Source organism: Hyperolius riggenbachi, chromosome 2 (genome assembly GCF_040937935.1).
Source record: "Hyperolius riggenbachi isolate aHypRig1 chromosome 2, aHypRig1.pri, whole genome shotgun sequence".
Classification (NCBI taxonomy): domain Eukaryota; kingdom Metazoa; phylum Chordata; class Amphibia; order Anura; family Hyperoliidae; genus Hyperolius; species Hyperolius riggenbachi.
Genome location: NC_090647.1, coordinates 205,371,451 through 205,389,720, shown reverse-complemented (window position 1 = coordinate 205,389,720; position 18,270 = coordinate 205,371,451). Strand labels below are relative to the sequence as shown.

Here is an 18,270-nt window from a genome sequence, read left to right as displayed (position 1 = left end):
TGCAGATAGTGTCCAGGCTCCGTTTTTACCTGGGGACCCATCACTGCAAGGTGAGAGTGCTATCCTCTATGCCAGCGTGCAACAATTTCTGGGAATACTTACTTTTTATTTGAACATCTGGGTGTGTATTGGTGTTGTATCTCTGAAGGAATTACTGTTCCTGCTGTTAAAGAACAAGCGACACCCATGCTAACCTAGAAATAGAAAACACATATATAAGTAGATAAATACTACTTCTACTTACATAACAGATGTATTGTGCTATCCACGTAATGATTCCTGTGAATTTTACAAAGGAAGGCAGTGGCCATCTTGCCAAGCTAATGCTTACATCATATCCTCCCTGACTCTTGTTTCCCCCCCTCCCTTCTCTTGCTCATTGTGTATTCATTAGCTGCCCTCCTCCCAGAGTCTTTTTTTTTATTTACACATCCAATCAATGAGTCACCTCAGCCTTGCTTGTAAACACAAGTGATCAGCTAGGCAGGGAAATAAATGGAAGAGGAGGAATATATTATAGATAAAAAAAACTCCCAGCATTCAACTTTTTGGCACTTTTTGGCACTGTATGGCACTAGGGCCAATGCTCCTAAAGTATGTAATAACTCCAAACCATAACAGCAGAAAAAGTTTTGCAAGTTTTGAATGCAGGATTAGCATCTTTATCACTTAATACACTCAGACCAGTTGCTGTTGAAATTTGATTTTTTATGGTGACAATAACGCTTTAAGTCTTTGATGATATTGGTGTTAAATACCTTACAGCACAGGGTTCTTGGGTTCTTGTGTTACCATTTCATCATAGCGTTAGGAAAGTGATTCCCTCTAAATAAAGTCACTAAGGAGCAACACATTGGGTATGTGGTTGGTACTTTGGCCTTGTAATATTAGAACTGCATGCACATAGCAGAAAATAAATGAGGAGGCAAAACAACTACTGTATTATAAGGGCACAGAAACTACAGGGGGAAGTTTGAGGAATTTTTACCTGCAGAGGAGGAGTCACTTATTATAGTAAGATGGGTTAGCATAAACAACAAGGAACACAATAGTATAGGAACAATGATAGGAGGAAGGGACGTAGAGATGCAGATACAAGGCTGAGCGAAGTTACATAAATCATGCAGGGGGTAGTGGAAAGACACCAGCTACAAAGGATCAGGGCAGTACTGATTACTGCTGTAGTTAAGAGGAACACCAGTAATACAATAATACTGTGTGTGTGTGTGTGTGTGTGTGTGTGTGTGTGTGTGTGTGTGTGTGTGTGTGTGTGTGTGTGTATGTGTGTGTGTGTGTGTGTGTGTGTGTATGTGTGTGTGTGTGTGTGTGTGTTTGTGGGGGCTGGGGGGGGGGTATCATTTCTGAGTTTAAAGCAAACCTGTGATAAAAAAAAAGAAAAGTTAGATACTTACCGAGGTAGGGGGAAGCCTCTGGATGGGGCTTTCTATGATTCCTCAACCCCACTGCTTCTCCCCAGGTCCCCTTCATGTATGCACTGCACTTCCATGATTCCTGTCTGTGCCTGAAAAGTAGGAAAATTTGTGTTTGAGTGGCTCCATGCTACAGCTTAGACGCAGACCGTACTCTTGCAGGGGGCTATCCCAGCGCTGGGCAAACTATGACTCGTGGGCTGGTGTGCTGCAAACCTGGCCCGCCAGCAGGCGATGGATTCTTCTACTCCCACCCTCCTGCAGAGTTGCAAGCCTAATGAAACCAAGGGCTAACACTCACCTACTTGCCCCTTCCTGCAGCTGGTCTCCTTGGCCACAGAGCGTCACATGAGATGCCATCAGGCTGAGTCAGCATTTTACACACTGGCGTGTCCTGACAGCGTGTCATGTGACGCTGTGGCCATGAAGTCCTGACACAGGAAGCGGTGAGTAGGTGAGTGTCAACCCTTGGTTACTTTCTGCTCACGACACTGCAAGGAGGGATGTAGGAGGGAAGCAATATTAAGGTGGCCCCTAATGATCCAATCTTTTTCATCCAATTTTACCAAATCTATGTAGTATAAGGTTAAATTGAGTGAATGTATTAAATGGATGATTTAGGCAGTTCCTTTATATTACATAGCAATGGTAAGATTGGATGAAAAAGATTGAATCATTAATGGCCACCATTAGGACTGTGGGGGGCGCCTAAAATTTGCCAAGCTCTGGACTATTTAGAGGCTTCCCTCTCCTAAGATAAGTATCTAACTCTTGATGAAATTTTCACTTCAGGTTCACTTTAAGGTAGGAAAAGCCTGGAGCTGCTCATAGATATGCAGTTTCTGGTAAAATTCTTGAATATCTTGGTGGTTTGTTAGCAGATTTGTATTGGGTTTGCTAGGCGAAACACTCTTCTATTGAAGAAAATATTTAACTTTTGTGATTTCCATAAAAAGACGTTTCGTAATTTAATGTTATTAAAGATTACAGTTCTGTTGTAATTTGCCGCCAGCTATGAGCAAATGCAGCCAGGACCAGGACATTCTAATGTAACTTTCTGGCAACACGTTACTGTTTGGTATACGGATAACTCCTTTTGATTCACAGAACATTCCCAAACATCTTCCTGCATGATTGATTGCACATCGCTGAAATGAAACTTTTAATTCAGCTGGTGTTTGCCTGTCTCCTAATACTACGGCCTTAGTAAGAACACAACTATAAATATGTGTGTGTGTATGTGTGTGTGGTGATGGGTGTGTGTGTGGTGGGTGTGTGTCTGTGTGTGTGTGTGGTGGTGTGTCTGTGTGTGTGGTGGTGTGTGTATGGTGGTGGTGTGTGTGTCTGTGTGTGTGTGTCTGCGTGTGTGTGTATGTGTGATGTCTGTGTCTCTGTGTGTGGTGGTGTGTGTCTGTGTGTGTGTGTGTGTGTGTGTGTGTGTGTGTGTGGTGGTGGTGTGTGTGTGTGTGTGTGTGTGTGTGTGTGTGTGTGTGTTGGTGTTGGTGTTGGTGTTGGTGTGTGTGTGTGTGTGTGTGTGTGTGTGTGTGTTTTATTGCTGAAGCCTGCTTACAAGGATAGTGAAGGTTATTGCATTTGATTGCTTCTTCTTGTCCAATATAGAAGACCCATAATGCACCACTTCAGAACAGTAGGGAGAGACACGAACACCATCACTTTTACCTCTGTGAGTCAGGAAATTAAGATTTTTGTATTAAGAAGGAAAACATGTATTTTTCAGTGCATTTTTATGCAAAGGACTTTGAGGTTTTAGTTAGTTCACACACAGAATAATCATGGTTCTAGACCTCCATAAGTTCATTGAATACCCAGTGGAGTACCTACAGGCTTATGGGCCCAGATGCAAAATTTAAAGCTGTTGATTTGATTACTGATATCCATCCATAGCATAGCTTATGTTGGCACTAAGCAGGCTACTCAGTCGCGAGGATATCTCAGCTGTGACAGGTCCATTTGTGGGACAGTATTTGGTTATGATATAGCTTATGTGTCAGCTGTCAAGATTTGTTTGGATTCAGTTCTAGTGGTGAAAGATGAGTATCAGTTGGAGTTATTGGATAAGGATAGGCAGGGTAAATGTTAGGGGATAGGGAATGGAGAGGTAAGGATTTGGCAACATCAGTAAGTATGGCCCATTCGGAAATTAATGTTAAAGTGGATTTGAACTCCTGCACAGGACAGAAGTAAAACATTGAGAAATGCACCCTGTATGTATTTAGAGAGTTTAGCCTGTTCAACCTTGTGTCACATGGCTACCACAGCAGGTAAGGCAGATAAGCTCAATTGAAAACACAGAATGTTAACAATATGTCTGCTTCTAAGAAATCAGGAAGTAGAAACTGTGCAGAGTTATTTCAGGATTTGTATCAGCTGTAAAAAAGAAATGTTTTTCTTTAAAGGTTATTATGCTCTTGCGTATCTTTTAGAGCAGAGAGGAAGTTTTGAGTTTAGCTCTGTTTTAAGGAGACAGGTTAAGCATCTAAATATATTTAATGATTTAATGTTAAGTGTTGATGTTAGGGTTAGTTGTTAGAAGTTAACATTTGGCATCAGAACGGGGTTAATGATAAGGAGAAAGCTAGGGTTGGGCATAGATAGTCAGGTGGGTGGATTGATTGCGGAAAGCTGGACAGCCATGGAAGAGTGGTTAAAGTGTCACCAAAACCTGCATAGCTGTTTAGTGGCATAATGTGTTTGGGCATTATCAGCTGTCCTGAACTAAGTATGCCTGGGCAGCTTACCACCTACCATTCATTCCGTGAAAATAACCAGAAGCAGCAGGGAATGGATACTAACTGGCAGGCAGGGCCGGATTTGCACTCTTTAACGCCCAAGGCCACTGTGAGGCCCCGTTTACACTTATCAGTTGGTACTCGTTTTTTTTTCTTCTCCATAGCAGTGCATTGTGAAAAGTGTAAAAGGTGCCATTGGGAAACATGATACTTTGAAAATCAGTTGTTCTTTCAGTTATAACTGAGAGCAACTGATTAAGTGCAAACAGGGCCTCACCATCCGCCTCCCTTCAGTATAGGTAGCGAGATGACCCCTCCTCCCTTCCCTCCAGTATAGGTAGCCAGATGACTCCATTAATCCCTCCTTTTCCCACCCCCTCTTTCAGTATAGGTAGCCAGCTCGCCTTCACACCGCAGCAGCAATCAGTGTCACTCATTTCTCCGCTCGTCTCCAGTGCAGAAGCTTCCTCTTCCTTTCCATCTCCAATGCTGCCCAAGTCCATATCTGCCGGCCACAATGCAAACATGCACAGAGAGCAAGATATATGCTGCACAGGCAGCTAGCAGCAGAGTACTAGTGTGTGTGTGTGTGTGTGTGTGTGTGTGTGTGTGTGTGTGTGTGTGTGTGTGTGTGTGTGTGTGTGTGTGTGTGTGTGTGTGTGTGTGTGTGTAGTGTGTGTGTGTGTGTGTGGTGGTGGTGGTGGTGGTGGTGGTGTGTGTGTGTGTGTGTGTGTGTGTGTGTGTGTGTGTGTGTGTGTGTGTGTGTGTGTGTGTGTGTGTGTGTGTGTGTGTGTGTGTGTGTGTGTGTGTGTGTGTGTGTGTGTGTGTGTGTGTGCATGTGTGTAAAGTGTGTGTGTGTGACCTGTGTGTGTGTGTGTGTGTGTGTGTGTGTGTGTGTTTTATCGCTGAAGCCTGCTTACAAAAGATGGTGAAGGTTATTGCATTTGATTGCTTCTTCTTGTCTGAGATAGAAGACCCATAATGCACCACTTCAGAACAATAGGGAGAGACACGCACACCTTAACTTTTACCTCTGTAAGTCAGGAAATAAAGATTTTTGTATTAAAGTGGATCCCTGCTCGAGCGCCTGATCTGCATACATTTAAAAAAGTTGCGGTCAAATTTAGGCGTGCTTTATCGGCAAAAGAAATAAATATCGTAATTTAGAAATATCGATAATTTAATGGTATTTGTAAAATTGTTAATTCCGATTATTATTATTACCATTTTTAAAACAGATGTGAGTTGAAAACGAAAATATAATAATGTTAAATATCATAATGTAATTCAATAATACAGCTTAACCCAACCCTACTCTCACACAGAACCCCCCCTTGGTGGTGCCTAACCCAACCACCCCGCCGGTGGTGCCTAACCCGAACCACTCATGGTGGTGCCTAACCCTAAGTATACCTAACCCTTCTCTGACACAAAACCCTCCCTGTACCTATCCCTAACCTCTAAACCCCCATGGTGGTGTCTAACCCTAACCCAGGGATGGATCTAGACCAAGTTGCCCCAAGTTGCGCCTGGGGCAAGGTCAGGTTTTGGCGCCTAAACTGCCATTCCCCATCCAAATTTTGCCGCCTTTTTAAGAATTCAACAAACTGCGCCTGGGGCAAGAGACCCGCTTGCCCCCCCCCTAGATCCGTCCCTGCCCTAACCACCCCCCTGGTGGTGCCTAACCCTAAAACTCCCCTGGTGGTGCCTAACCCTAACCACCCCCTGGTGGTGCCTAACCCTAAAACTCCCCTGGTGGTGCCTAACCCTAAAACTCCACTGGTGGTGCCTAACCCTAACCACCCCCCTGGTGGTGCCTAACCCTAAAAAACCCCTGGTGGTGCCTAACCCTAACCACCCCCCTAGTGGTGCCTAACCACTAGAGATGGCCCGAACCTCCGATTTTCAGTTTGTGAACTGAGTTCGCGAACTTTCGCGAGCCGCAATAGACTTCAATGGGGTGGCGAACTTTGAAAACTAGAAACACTTATGCTGGCCACAAAAGTGATGGAAAAGATGTTTCAAGGGGTCTAAGATCTGAGTTTTTGAATGGAAGAGTGGGATAGACGCCAAAAATCTGGATTTGACGCAAAGCAGCGTTTTAAGGGCAGAAATCACATTGAATGCTAAATTGCAGGCCTAAAGTGCTTTAAAACCTCTTGAATGTGTATACATGGATCAGGGAGTGTAATTAGAGTACTGTTTCACACTGACACACCAAACTCACTGTGTAACGCACCGCAAACAGCTGTTTGCGTAGTGACAGCCATGCTGGACTGGTGCGCACCATGGCGAGATTGCTCTTCCTCACTCAGTGATGTCAGGTAATGTCTGACTGCCTTATCAACTTTCAATGGTTCTTTCTCTACCATTGTTAAAGCTTACATCTATTTTTTTAAATACTTGTTCTGCTTGCTGTTCAGTACCTGCAACGAGAATCTTATGGAGGGCAAGTCTGCCATTGTGAGTGACTGACCATGGGTAATGGCTGGGGAATCCTGGTTCGATTCCGATTCAGAGTTGGAGCCTAAGAAATAGCTACCACTACACATCCAAGGAAGGCAGCAGGCAGGCATGCACGTCCCGAGGTAGTGACCAAAAATAACAATACAGGAGGACTTTCGAGGCCCTGCTGTATATGTGAAATGAATCAACTTTAAATCCTTTAACGAGAATCTGTTATGGAGGGCAAGTCTAATGGTGCCTTCACTGCGACTCACCAGGATGGTCACCTCCTCAAATGGACGCATGAGCCTGCATGCATTTCGCATCAGTGTCCAGTTGTTGGGCCACAACATCCCCATCTCCCCAGATTATGTCCTTCTATTGTAATTGTACAGGTACAGGGTGACGGCTTTCTCCTGTTCTAGCAGGCGAGAGAACATGACCAGGGTCGAATTCCAGCGAGTCGGGCTATCACATATCAAGCGTCTCACTGGCAAGTTGTTTCTCCGATGAATATCCGCAAAGCGTGCCACTGAACATAACAGGTAGGTATATGCAGTGATGAGGTGGGTTCACTGAATACAACAGGTAGGTATATGCAGTGATGAGGTGCGTTCACTGAACACAACAGGTAGGTATATGCAGTGATGAGGTGGGTTCACTGAACACAACAGGTAGGTATATGCAGTAATGAAGTGGGTTCACTGAACACAACAGGTAGGTATATGCAGTGATGAGGTGGGTTCACTGAATACAACAGGTAGGTATATGCAGTGATGAGGTGGGTGCACTGAACACATCAGGTAGGTATATGCAGTAATGGGTATTACAATGTGCACCTGCTGTCACACACACAGGTAGTCACTGAATGTGCTGAGCCTGGCAATGGCACACACACAGTATGAATTAGCAAGGCTGTCTATGCAACACAAGAGTCAGTGGGACACACAGAAAAAAAATGATCACAAAAACAAGATTAGCTCTCAAAAGAGCTGTTGTGGGGTGCTATTTTAGCAATAAGAATCAGCCAGGAGCAAGCTAACAAGCCTATAACAGCCTAACTAATCTTTCCGTATGAGAGTCTGCCAGCAGCTGTCCCTTCTCTCACTATTGCAGGCACACGAGTGTGTGTAATGGCCGGCGGAGCCTGCCTTATATAAGGGGGGGAGTGGCTCTAAGAGAGAGTGTAGCCTGATTGGCTACAATGTGCCTGCTGACTGTGATGTAGAGGGTCAAAGTTGACCCTAATGGTGCACTATGGGGGCGAACCGAACTTCCGGAAAAGTTCCCCTTACATGGCGAACGCGAACCACCGGAAGTTCGCCTGGAACCGTTCGGGCCATCTCTAACCATAATCACTTCCCCTGCATAAACACCCTTTTACACATAGGAAGGATAATATCGTAACACATATTATCGTAAATAAATCATTACATATAATGACCTATTATCGTAATTGAATCATTACACATAATTTTTTATTGTAATGTCACATATATAGATATAATCTACATATATCGATATATTCGTGACATTACATATATTGACCTATTATCGTAATTACATCATTACACTTTTTTTTATCATAATGTCACATATATCGATATAACCCACATATATCCATATACTCATGAAATATCGTAATAAACATACACAGTATCAGACAATCAAAGTGTAGATTTAGTTTCACAAACCTCTATTTATCAATCGTACTTTATCGTTTCTGGTAAAATTTCTATATTTCGTAACGGTGCCCAAACTTGTGCAAAGTTGAAAGAAAAATGACAAAACCGATATTTAACATTAAAAAGATACCTGCGCCCAAATCTATTAGCTCTATAATTAGCTGCTCCGCCTGATCTCCCTGCATCGCAGCATTTGCAAGTTTGCAAATGCTGCACCAGTTTAGCCTGCTGCTTTGGTGCCCTTGCTCCTGTGGTGCTCTAGGCCATGGCCTAGGGGCCTTGGCCTAAATCCGGCCCTGAGAGCAGGGAGGGAGAGAAGATGACTGTGGATTGAAGAAGAGGAGGGGCCACAAGGAGTCTTCCTGGAGTGATATATTCCTTTCTTCCAAAAGGTGGCTTTCCATTTTACCTTACGGACTTCTATAATGAAAAGGTTAAAACTAAAATGTTTTAATACAGTTTAATTCTAAGCTCAGAAAATGCAAGGGAATTGGGCAGGGATGTATCGAAACCCGTCATTAGTAATACTGCACAATCATATGTACACAGCAGGGTTAGTCATAGAATCAGTGAGGTAAGCTTCATAGTATTCCCATCCAGCTGGAACACGGTCAGATAGATTTCACTGTTGTTAAAGTCTACTATTTATACATACTTAGAGCAGAACTCCTTTAATTATTTTTGTAGATTACATAGTTGACTTAGTGATAAAAGAGCTGTGTAATGTTAAAGGATGTGGTTATCAAACAACAAACATTTCTTAATACTCACCTTTTATTTAGAGCCTTGACCAACATTTCCATGCCTGGGTTAATATTTGTTATTGTTGTGCTATGTACTGAAAGAGCGTTTCAGTTTAAACTTTGAATATAGGGTGGAGGAAAATCTTGTATGTTGCACACCTTTTTAACTGATGTCAATTTCTACTAAAGTTAGATCAACAGTATAGAGTTTTTATTTCCTCTTGACTTTCAGGCTGACTGCTGTAACATTGCAGGTGATCGCTGCCGAGTACGTATATCTATGTCCTTAGAGCTAAGATGAAGTCTGAAGGGGTGTGTGGATATACTTTACTGAACCTGAATTGAGAAGTATATGGAGGCTGACATACTTATTTACTTTTAAACAATACCGGCTGCCTGGCAGTCCTCCTGATCTCTTTGGCTACAGCAGTGTCTGAATCACACCAGAAACTAGCATGCAGCTAATCTTGTCAAATTTGACAAAAAATATCAGAAACACCTGATCTGTTAAATGCTTGTTCAGGGTATATGGCTAAAAGTATTAGAGGCAAATGATCAGCAGGATAGCCGGGCAACTGGTATTGCTTAAAAATAAATAAATATGGCAGCTTCCATATTCCTCTCACTTCAGTTGTCCTTTAACTTGCATCTATCTGGTTAACCTCTTCTCTCCCTGCACTGCTTGCCATGTGACTGCAGAACACCAGTAACTGTTTGTTCAGGAGCATTAACATGACCCTCTCCCTCCCTCATCCCCTATCTCTCCAAATCATTCCATCCCTCCAAATCATAGGTGATTAGGACAAAGGGATAAAAAAAAAAACCTTGTGAAAATATATGAAAAATGCTTAAATAAAGTAGGTGATTATGTGGAGAAAGATTCAGCATGTCTGAAATAAAATAAATGCAGTATTTCCTTAAAGTGGACCTGAACTCTTGCACAGGACTGAAGAAATACATAGAGAAATGCACCCTGTGTGTATTTAGAGAGTTTAGCCTGTTTAATTCCCCCTCATTTGTGTCTAATGACAAGTTGTAATTTGATCTCTCCCCTGTGTCACATGACTGCCTATGGCAGAGATGGCAGATTAGCCCATTTGAAAGCACAGGCTGTAAATAATATGTCTGCTTCCATGAATCAGGAAGTAGAAACAGTGCAGATTTATTTTAAGATTTGTATCAGCTGTAACAAAGAAATGTTTTTTGCTTAAGGTTATTATGCTGTTGCATATCTTTTAGAGCAGAGAGGACGTTCTGATTTCAGGTCCGCTTTAACTGAACAAATGAAACGTTTTTTACTTTCCAGATGATCCTTGTGTATACTTTATACATTTCACCAAATGTTCTGTATGTCTGTGTCTTGTCTGTATTGCTATAGTATGTACACATTACTGCATGTACTTTTTCCCTGTATTGGATTCCTTGTACAGCCCCATGCAACGATATTTGTGCTGTAAAAAATACAAATAACATCAATAATAATATGTAATAATACTTCTTATGGTGGCTGTATGCTGCAAGCTCTTTTCCCAGATGTACACCGACTCAGCTATGGCTATGGAGAACAAACATAGTGCAAAATATAAACGCCTATTTACACTTTGAAGGTGAGGAAAACTTTATAGCCCAGCTAATCAATTTTGCATAACCTTGCAGAATAATCAATAAATGAGAGTCATTGCTGATGAACATGGAAGAAGAAGTGATATTATGACATATTGTTTTTTACAAGGCAAAATAAAATTAGTAACACAAATGTAATAGAAAGGATGTTTTTGTAGCAGTTTGTATTTCTATAGTGCTTACATTTCTATAATAGATTTTATATTTATCTGCATATTTACACTAGACATAACTTTTCTGTGTTGATCACACGTTTATTGCCATGTACTACAGTTATTCTCTAAAATAGTTTAGGGTTCCTACTAATGAAGTATATTCTACATATGAAGGTTTTCTGATTTTGCAAAAATTAATGTTTGTGCCAAGCCTGGTATAGTGCTATGCAAAGCTAGATTTACCATTAGGCACAACAAACATCAAAAGTGGGTCTTTCCTTCAGGCACAACTATTGGAGGAGCACCTATTCTCAAGAAGTACCCTCACATGACTGCAAAGTCTGGCCACATGCCACCATCTCTACAAGCCTTGCTGCTGCCTGTCCATTGATAACTGTACCTTCCTCACAGTCTACATCACCAATTCTCCTTTCATATTGTGTTCACATTGTCACCAGACTAATTTTTGCAACTTATTCCATATTTCATTTAAAAGGTATATTGTAAGTAGCTGGCCTGGAAGGACTCTTTTGGATGCCAAATAATTTGTTTAAAAGCTGCCATTGGGGCACAGTGCCTAAAAGCACCCATCTGGTAAAGGAAGGAAAGTCGTTTGTAAAAGGTGCCACTGAGCAAAGCAAAGCTTGATTATGAAACAGGCAGAGCCATTCAACAGGCTGAGGTCAAGATCAGCAGCAATTAAATCATGGCCCAGCTACAGGCTTTCTCCATGGTTGAAAAAAAGATGATTGGGATCAAGGAACAGGCAGAAGTTGAGGCAGGTGGCAAGCAGAGCAGCTCAAGAATGGGCTGGAGTTTAGAACAGTGATACAGAAACAGGGAGCCAGATTAAACAAGATGCAGAACAAACAGTATGGCAACTTCCAACAAGTGGGGAGGTGTTCATTTGGAGCAGAAGACTGAATAACAGGGAGCAGGTCTTGCATTTTTTTTAAGCTGACGGAGTCAGCAAATCCAAAAACAGCAGCTTTGAAAGAATGCAGGTATTTCACCAATGGCTGTGGCTTACCATCTTTGCATGAACATACCAAGATTTATCAAGACTAGCACAAGGAAAGCTGGAACATAAATGAGCAATTCCCCAGAGCGACCAATCACAATCTGGGTTTCATATAACAATTGGAACTTCATTTGGGAGTTGTTTGCAATAAACCCACTATTTCTGGAAATTTCCCTGTACTGATCTATCTTCCATACAGTGTTCGTTCACATCATTTCTTCGCAGGTACGGCTTTAGGAGTGCAATGTATTGAAGGTGGGATTTAAGGTTCTTGTTTTCTCTTATGTCCATAGGCTCCATGCGAACGTAGCTCTGGTACTATGACAACTCTTGAAGGTGGCAGATAGAGAATTTGTACTCCTGTGATCTATCTGCCTCAATCAGCCTTGTTTTCTTCAAAAATGCAAAGTCCATTAGTGTCAAATCATAATGTTGGCCTTACAAATCAAGATCAGGCATTCTAATGTGGAAAATGTGGACAGGCAAGTTTTATAAACACAAGCTTATTTTACCTCCCACTGAAGTAGCTTCTAGCTGAACTGAACTTTGAAAGGGTTGCACAAGATGGTGATTTATATTAATTTTAAGCAGACCTATGAACATCTAATTCAAGTGTACCTTTCCATCCCTCTAGAAATTGGAAGACTTTTTTTTCACACAAAAAGGCAATGCAAAGCTAAATGTGCAATGGAAACAATGCATGTCATGGTCCCCCAGTATAGACTATAGCAGTATAACAGAGATTAGAGATTAACTATCAGAATTTGTTTGCAAAGCCAGAATAATCGGCATTTATTGACCAACCGTTTCTGCTGTCATTAGTAAATCAATGACGAACAGCTTTAGCTGGCCGCTGCCTTAATAATACAGGTCCAGCCTATTCTGTTCTATGTTTTTAAAGTGTACTGAAGATGATACGTGACATGATGAAATAACATGTGTATGGACAGTGCTAAGCATATTAACTAAGCTGTGTTTCTTTTTTTCCTTTCCTCCCTGAAAGAGTTAACCTTCAGGCATGCAAGTGACAGTTTCTCGCTTGTCGGACCTTTTTGGACTGAACCATAAAAATAAAAAATATTAAAGAGAATCTAACGTAAGAATAAAAATAAAAAACAGATATCCACCTAAGGAGAGGAAAGGCTCTGGGTTCTTGTCGTTCTCCTCTTGGCCCCGTGTTCCATCCCTGGATCCCTGGTTCAAATCTCCCGCTGCAGGAGGCTTCATAAGTGTTTGGGAGTACTCGGGCAGCTCTGTACTTGTTCTTGTACTTGTGAGTGCGCGAGAGGGCACTTGCATGTGTGCAGTATGGACCGGCCCATCTTTGGAAGCCCTAGTACTAAGCCAGCCCAACCGGGAAGAGAGCAGTCTATGACCCATGCGTCATAGACTGCTGACGGGCAAGCCTGCAGGAGAATGCGGGGACCATGAGGAGACCGGGAAGGCTCTATAGGACCCTGAGCCTTCCCTCTTCTTAGGTGAGTATCTGTTTTTTATTTACTGTATATTTTCACTTCAGACTCCTTTTAATTCAAAGAGAGCTATTAGTCTGCTAAAAAAATGAGAACAGGCAGCAATAATGACTCTAATCCCTCCCCACTTTTCTACTGTACTTCATTACCACGTGTTAGAGCAGGGAAGATTGGCCTTGCAGTGCTGGGTCCCCGGTTCAAATCCCAGCCAGGTCAACATCTGCAAGGAGTTTGTATGTTCTCCCCGTGTCTGAGTAGGTTTCCACCGGGCATTCCAGTTTCCTCCCACATCACAAAAACATACAGATAAGTTAATTGGTTTCCCCCTAAATTGGCCCTAGACTATGATACATGCACGACACCATATAGACACATGACTATGGTAGGAACTAGATTATGAGCCCCTCTGAGCGACAGTTAGTAACAAGACGTTATACTCTGTACAGCGCTGCGTAATATGTCAGCGCTATATAAATACTTAAAATAAATTAATTAATAAAAAAAACCTCATAATTTGATGGCACCCGGCACAGACAGGAAGAGAGAAGAAAGCCACTGGCTGTGACACAGACAGCAGAAAATATATAGCAGGAACTCTCACCTTCCCGTTTCACAAATGAATAACAACAAGCTTTGAGTAGAGCCCCACTTTAATGTCTTATTAGTGTAAAGAAGCAGTAAAATAGGTTCATCAACAGCTGAAGGTGCTACAAGCTTCTGGTACAGCTAGGAATGCGAAATGTAATTTTCCTATGTACGTCTAATTTACTGCTGCCTTGTATGGAATTATTAATATTGTTTTGCCGGCATTTTTCTTCCCACTATTAGTCATTCAAACTGGCTGTATTTAAATATTTCTTATTAGCACATTGTTGCTCCTGGCTTCTCAACAGTTGTTTTTTTAGGCTCTGTAATTCATTTGGATTTGAGATTCATAACCCTGCTTAGTTTTAGTAAAGTCTGTCATTTGATTTGAGGGATGCTGTGCTAAACCTGCCTGGTCAGTTACATGGCCTGCTATTTTAATAGCAGGTAGAAATTGCTTTTATTTATTCATAGCTACCTTTAAATTATTTCAAGTACACATTAAATAATCAGATATGCTTAGCCATTGCCATAAAATAATATGTATGATTTAAGCTTTTCAAAACGGAGTGTCTGGCTTATGTGAGCACAGCATGGAACATAAAAACAAATATCAATAAACAGGAAAAAATGTAATGAGTTTTAGAGACAGTTATGCTTTAGCATTGATGTGGGTCTTAAAGGGACACTGAGCAGGAGTGCTGGGTATGCTTTGAAGCATACCCACGTCTATATGAGGAGGAGTATACACTCACCGGCCCCTCTCTTAATCCCTCTGCATCCCGGTATGCCCGCTCTCAATTCTATTGAAACCATGGCTCCTACAGAAAGACGCACCGTGACACAGAAAATGATGTCTGCGGGTCCTTACAGCGCATGCGCAGCATGTGTCTCCTCTAAATTCTTCCTCCCCTCTGCCACACATCATGGTTCCGTGTACTGAACTATGACGCGGGCCACGTGGCAGAGGGGAGGAAGAAATTAGAGGAGACACATGCTGCTCATGCACTGTAAGGACCCGTCATTTTCCGGGTCACAGCTAGACTTTCTGTAGGAGTCGTGGTTTCAATAGAATTGAGAGCGGGCATACCTGGACGCAGAGGGATTAAGAGAGGGGCCGGTAAGCTTATAGTCCTCCTCATGTAGACGGAGTATGATTAAAAGCATACCCAGTGCCCCTGCTGTGTCCTTTTAAAGAGGAACTTTACTGAATATATCTTAATTAATAAAACTGCTTATTCTTTTACAATATTTATTCAGTCAGTGTTTGCCCATTCTAAAATCTTTCCTCACCCTAATTTACATTCTTAGCAGCTTCCAGACCTTGCTGATTTCAATCTCCCTGGCTGACTGAGCTCTGCTGTCATAGTGATGGCAGAGTGAGTGGACTACAGCGACGGGTGAGCAGTGAGAGAGGAGGGTCCGTGTGGTGAGATGTCGGTAAGCCCCGTTTTTGGTATTAGCAGTCTCCGGTCCTTCAGGGGCCAGAGGCTGCTGGTACTGGAGAACTTACATTTATCAGAACTGCTGGCATCTTTGCTGCTGGGTGCTAGCAAGTTGATCACTGTGGATTTTTTTTCTGCTGTAAGTGAGTAGAAATAACACTTGATCTGACTGCTCTGCGTCAGAAGGTCACATGACATCATAGCCTAGGCTAAGCATCACTGGGAGGGTGGGGGTTACATACAAATATACATCAATATATAGACATAAGAATAATTTCTGACAATGAAACCAGGCTGATTAACCTTCCTGGCGATAAGCCCAAGCTGAGCTCGGGCTATGCCGCGCAGGAAGATATCTTAGCCCCTGGTGGGGCGATTTGGGCCATTTAAAGTGCTGTACGCGCAGCTAGCACTTTGCTAGCCGCGCGTACAGCTTGATCGCCGCCGCTCTGCGGCGATCGCCCGCACGCAGCGGCAGAAGAGGGTCCCCCCCGCCAGAGCCCTGCGCTGCCCGGACCAATGAGTTCCAGGCATCGCTATGGGCTGGATCGGAGGCGTCTGACGTCAATACGTCGGCTGACGTCCATGATGTCATTCCGATCGTCGCCATGGCGACAGGAGAAGCCAAACAGGGGAGCACGTTATATACGCATTCCCCTGTTTGCTATTGATGCTGGCGACGATCGCACTAGAGGGACACATGTGCCCTCTAGTGGTGTTTCATGTAGCTACCACTCTGGTAGCTTTACATGAAACAATTTTTTTAAAAAAAAATAAGGATTTTTGCCTATTTGGCAAAAAAAAATTAACCGCCAGGGAGGTTAAAGAACAACCAACCTGAGAGACATACGGAGACTGACATATTATTTCCTTTTAAACAATACCAGTGGCCTGGCATCCTGCTGATCTTTCATGCATCAGTAGTGTCTGAATCACACCTGAAACATGCATGCGACAAATGCAGTCACACTTAGATAAAACATCTGATCTGCATGCTTGTTCAGGGTGACGAAAAGTATTAGAGTCAGAGGATCAGCAGGGCAGCCAGGCAATGTGCATTGTTTAAAAGGAAAACAAATATGGCAGCCTCCATATCCCTCTCAAGTCAGTTGTCCTTTAAGGTAAAAATGGGTATCCTGAATAATGTAATACTTTCTACTATGGTTCATCTTTTAGGGGATACACAAGCTAGTGACATTAAAGAGAAAAATAAACTACATCACATTCATCAGTACCATTCAAGTAATTGTGGGATTCGATCTAAACATTATTTTCAATTTAAATGTGTGATTAGCTGTGATTTTCTGAAAGCTCCAAGGTATTCATATACTGTACCCTGTTTGGAGTAAGCAGACTATATTTTCTTACCCTACCTTGCTCCATCTTCAGGTTCACTGAGAACAACTTGTAAAACATGCAGCTCATCAACTCCAGTAAAAAAATGTTTTTACTCAAATCCTTTGGGTTGCTCCTGACTAGAGATGGGCCGAACGGTTTCGCCGGCGAATGGTTCCAGGCGAACTTCGGTGGTTTGCGTTTGCCTGGACCAGGCGAACTTTTGCGGAAGTTCGATTTGCCCCATAATGCACTATGAGGGTCAACTTTGACCCTCTGCATCACAGTCAGCAGGCACATTGTAGCCATTTAGACTACACTAAGCCCTGGAGCCCACCCCCCCCCCCTTATATAAGGCAGGCTTGCCGGCCATTACACTCACTCGTGTGCCTGCTAGAGGCAGACTAGGGACAGCTGCTGCAGACTTGTTCTCCTAGGGAAAGATTAGTTAGGCTCTTGGTCTTGGCTTGCTCCTGGCTGATTGTTATTGCTAAAATAGCACCCCTCAACAGCTCTTTTGAGAGCTAATGTTTTCCAGATGTGTTTTTTTGTGTGTGTTGCTCACTGACATTATACAGCCCTATCTGTTGCAGCTGGACCTTGGTAATTGTTATTACTGTGCCAGCCAGGCCCTGCCTAACTATCTATACTGGGACACCTACCTATGCCTACCTAACTACTGGGGCACCTACTTACCTATATGGGGACACCTACCTACCTACCTATACTAGGGGACCTACCTATGCCTACCTACCTATACTGGGTCTCCTACCTATGCCTAGCTAACTACTGGGACACCTGACTATGCCTACCTACCTATACTGGGTCTCCTACCTATGCCTAGCTAACTACTGGGACACCTACCTATGCCTACCTACCTATACTGGGTCTCCTACCTATGCCTAGCTAACTACTGGGACACCTACCTATGCCTACCTACCTATACTGGGACTCCTACCTATGCCTACCTATATACAAGAAGATAATAAGACTTCATTGTGGATAGACCAAATTTGATCAGCTGGACAGTCACCGTTGTTCTATCATTGAGCTACCACAGCCCGGCGACCATATGGGCTGGAAAACTGCCACGGCCTGCACTCTGGCCATGTTGCGCATCAGTCCAGCACGGCCGTCACTACGCAAACAGCTGTTTGTGGTGCGTTACACAGTGAGTTTGGTGTGTCAGTGTGAAGCAGAACTCTAATTACACTCCCTGATTGATGTATACACATGCAAGATGTTTTAAAGCACTTTAGGCCTGCAATTTAGTATTCAATGTGATTTCTGCCCTTAAAACGCTGCTTTGCGTCACATCCAGATTTTTCCCTGGGACTTTGGACATGTATCCCACTCCGCCATGCCCCCCTCCAGGTGTTAGACCCCTTGAAACATCTTTTCCATCACTTTTGTGGCCAGCATAATTTTTTCTATTTTTCAAAGTTCGCATCCCCATTGAAGTCTATTGCGGTTCGCGAACTTTTCCACGAACCGAACCTTCCGCGAAGGTTCGCGAACGGGGTTCGAGAACCTAAAATCGGAGGTTCGGCCCATCTCTACTCCTGACATCATAAAGTCGGG

At 42.9% G+C, this 18,270-nt stretch overlaps 1 long non-coding RNA gene across 1 annotated transcript in view; it reads right to left on the bottom strand.

Moving 5' to 3' along the window:
• Positions 1-4,373, bottom strand: part of LOC137544211 (uncharacterized) — a 51,982-nt gene extending 47,609 nt beyond the window's left edge. The window contains exons 1-3 of the long non-coding RNA XR_011025783.1: positions 4,197-4,373; positions 1,413-1,522; positions 103-194 (exon numbers count right to left, since the gene is read on the bottom strand). This is a non-coding gene — a long non-coding RNA (uncharacterized lncRNA). The remainder of the gene's footprint in view (positions 1-102; positions 195-1,412; positions 1,523-4,196) is intronic.
• Between the last annotated feature and the right edge of the window lie 13,897 nt (positions 4,374-18,270).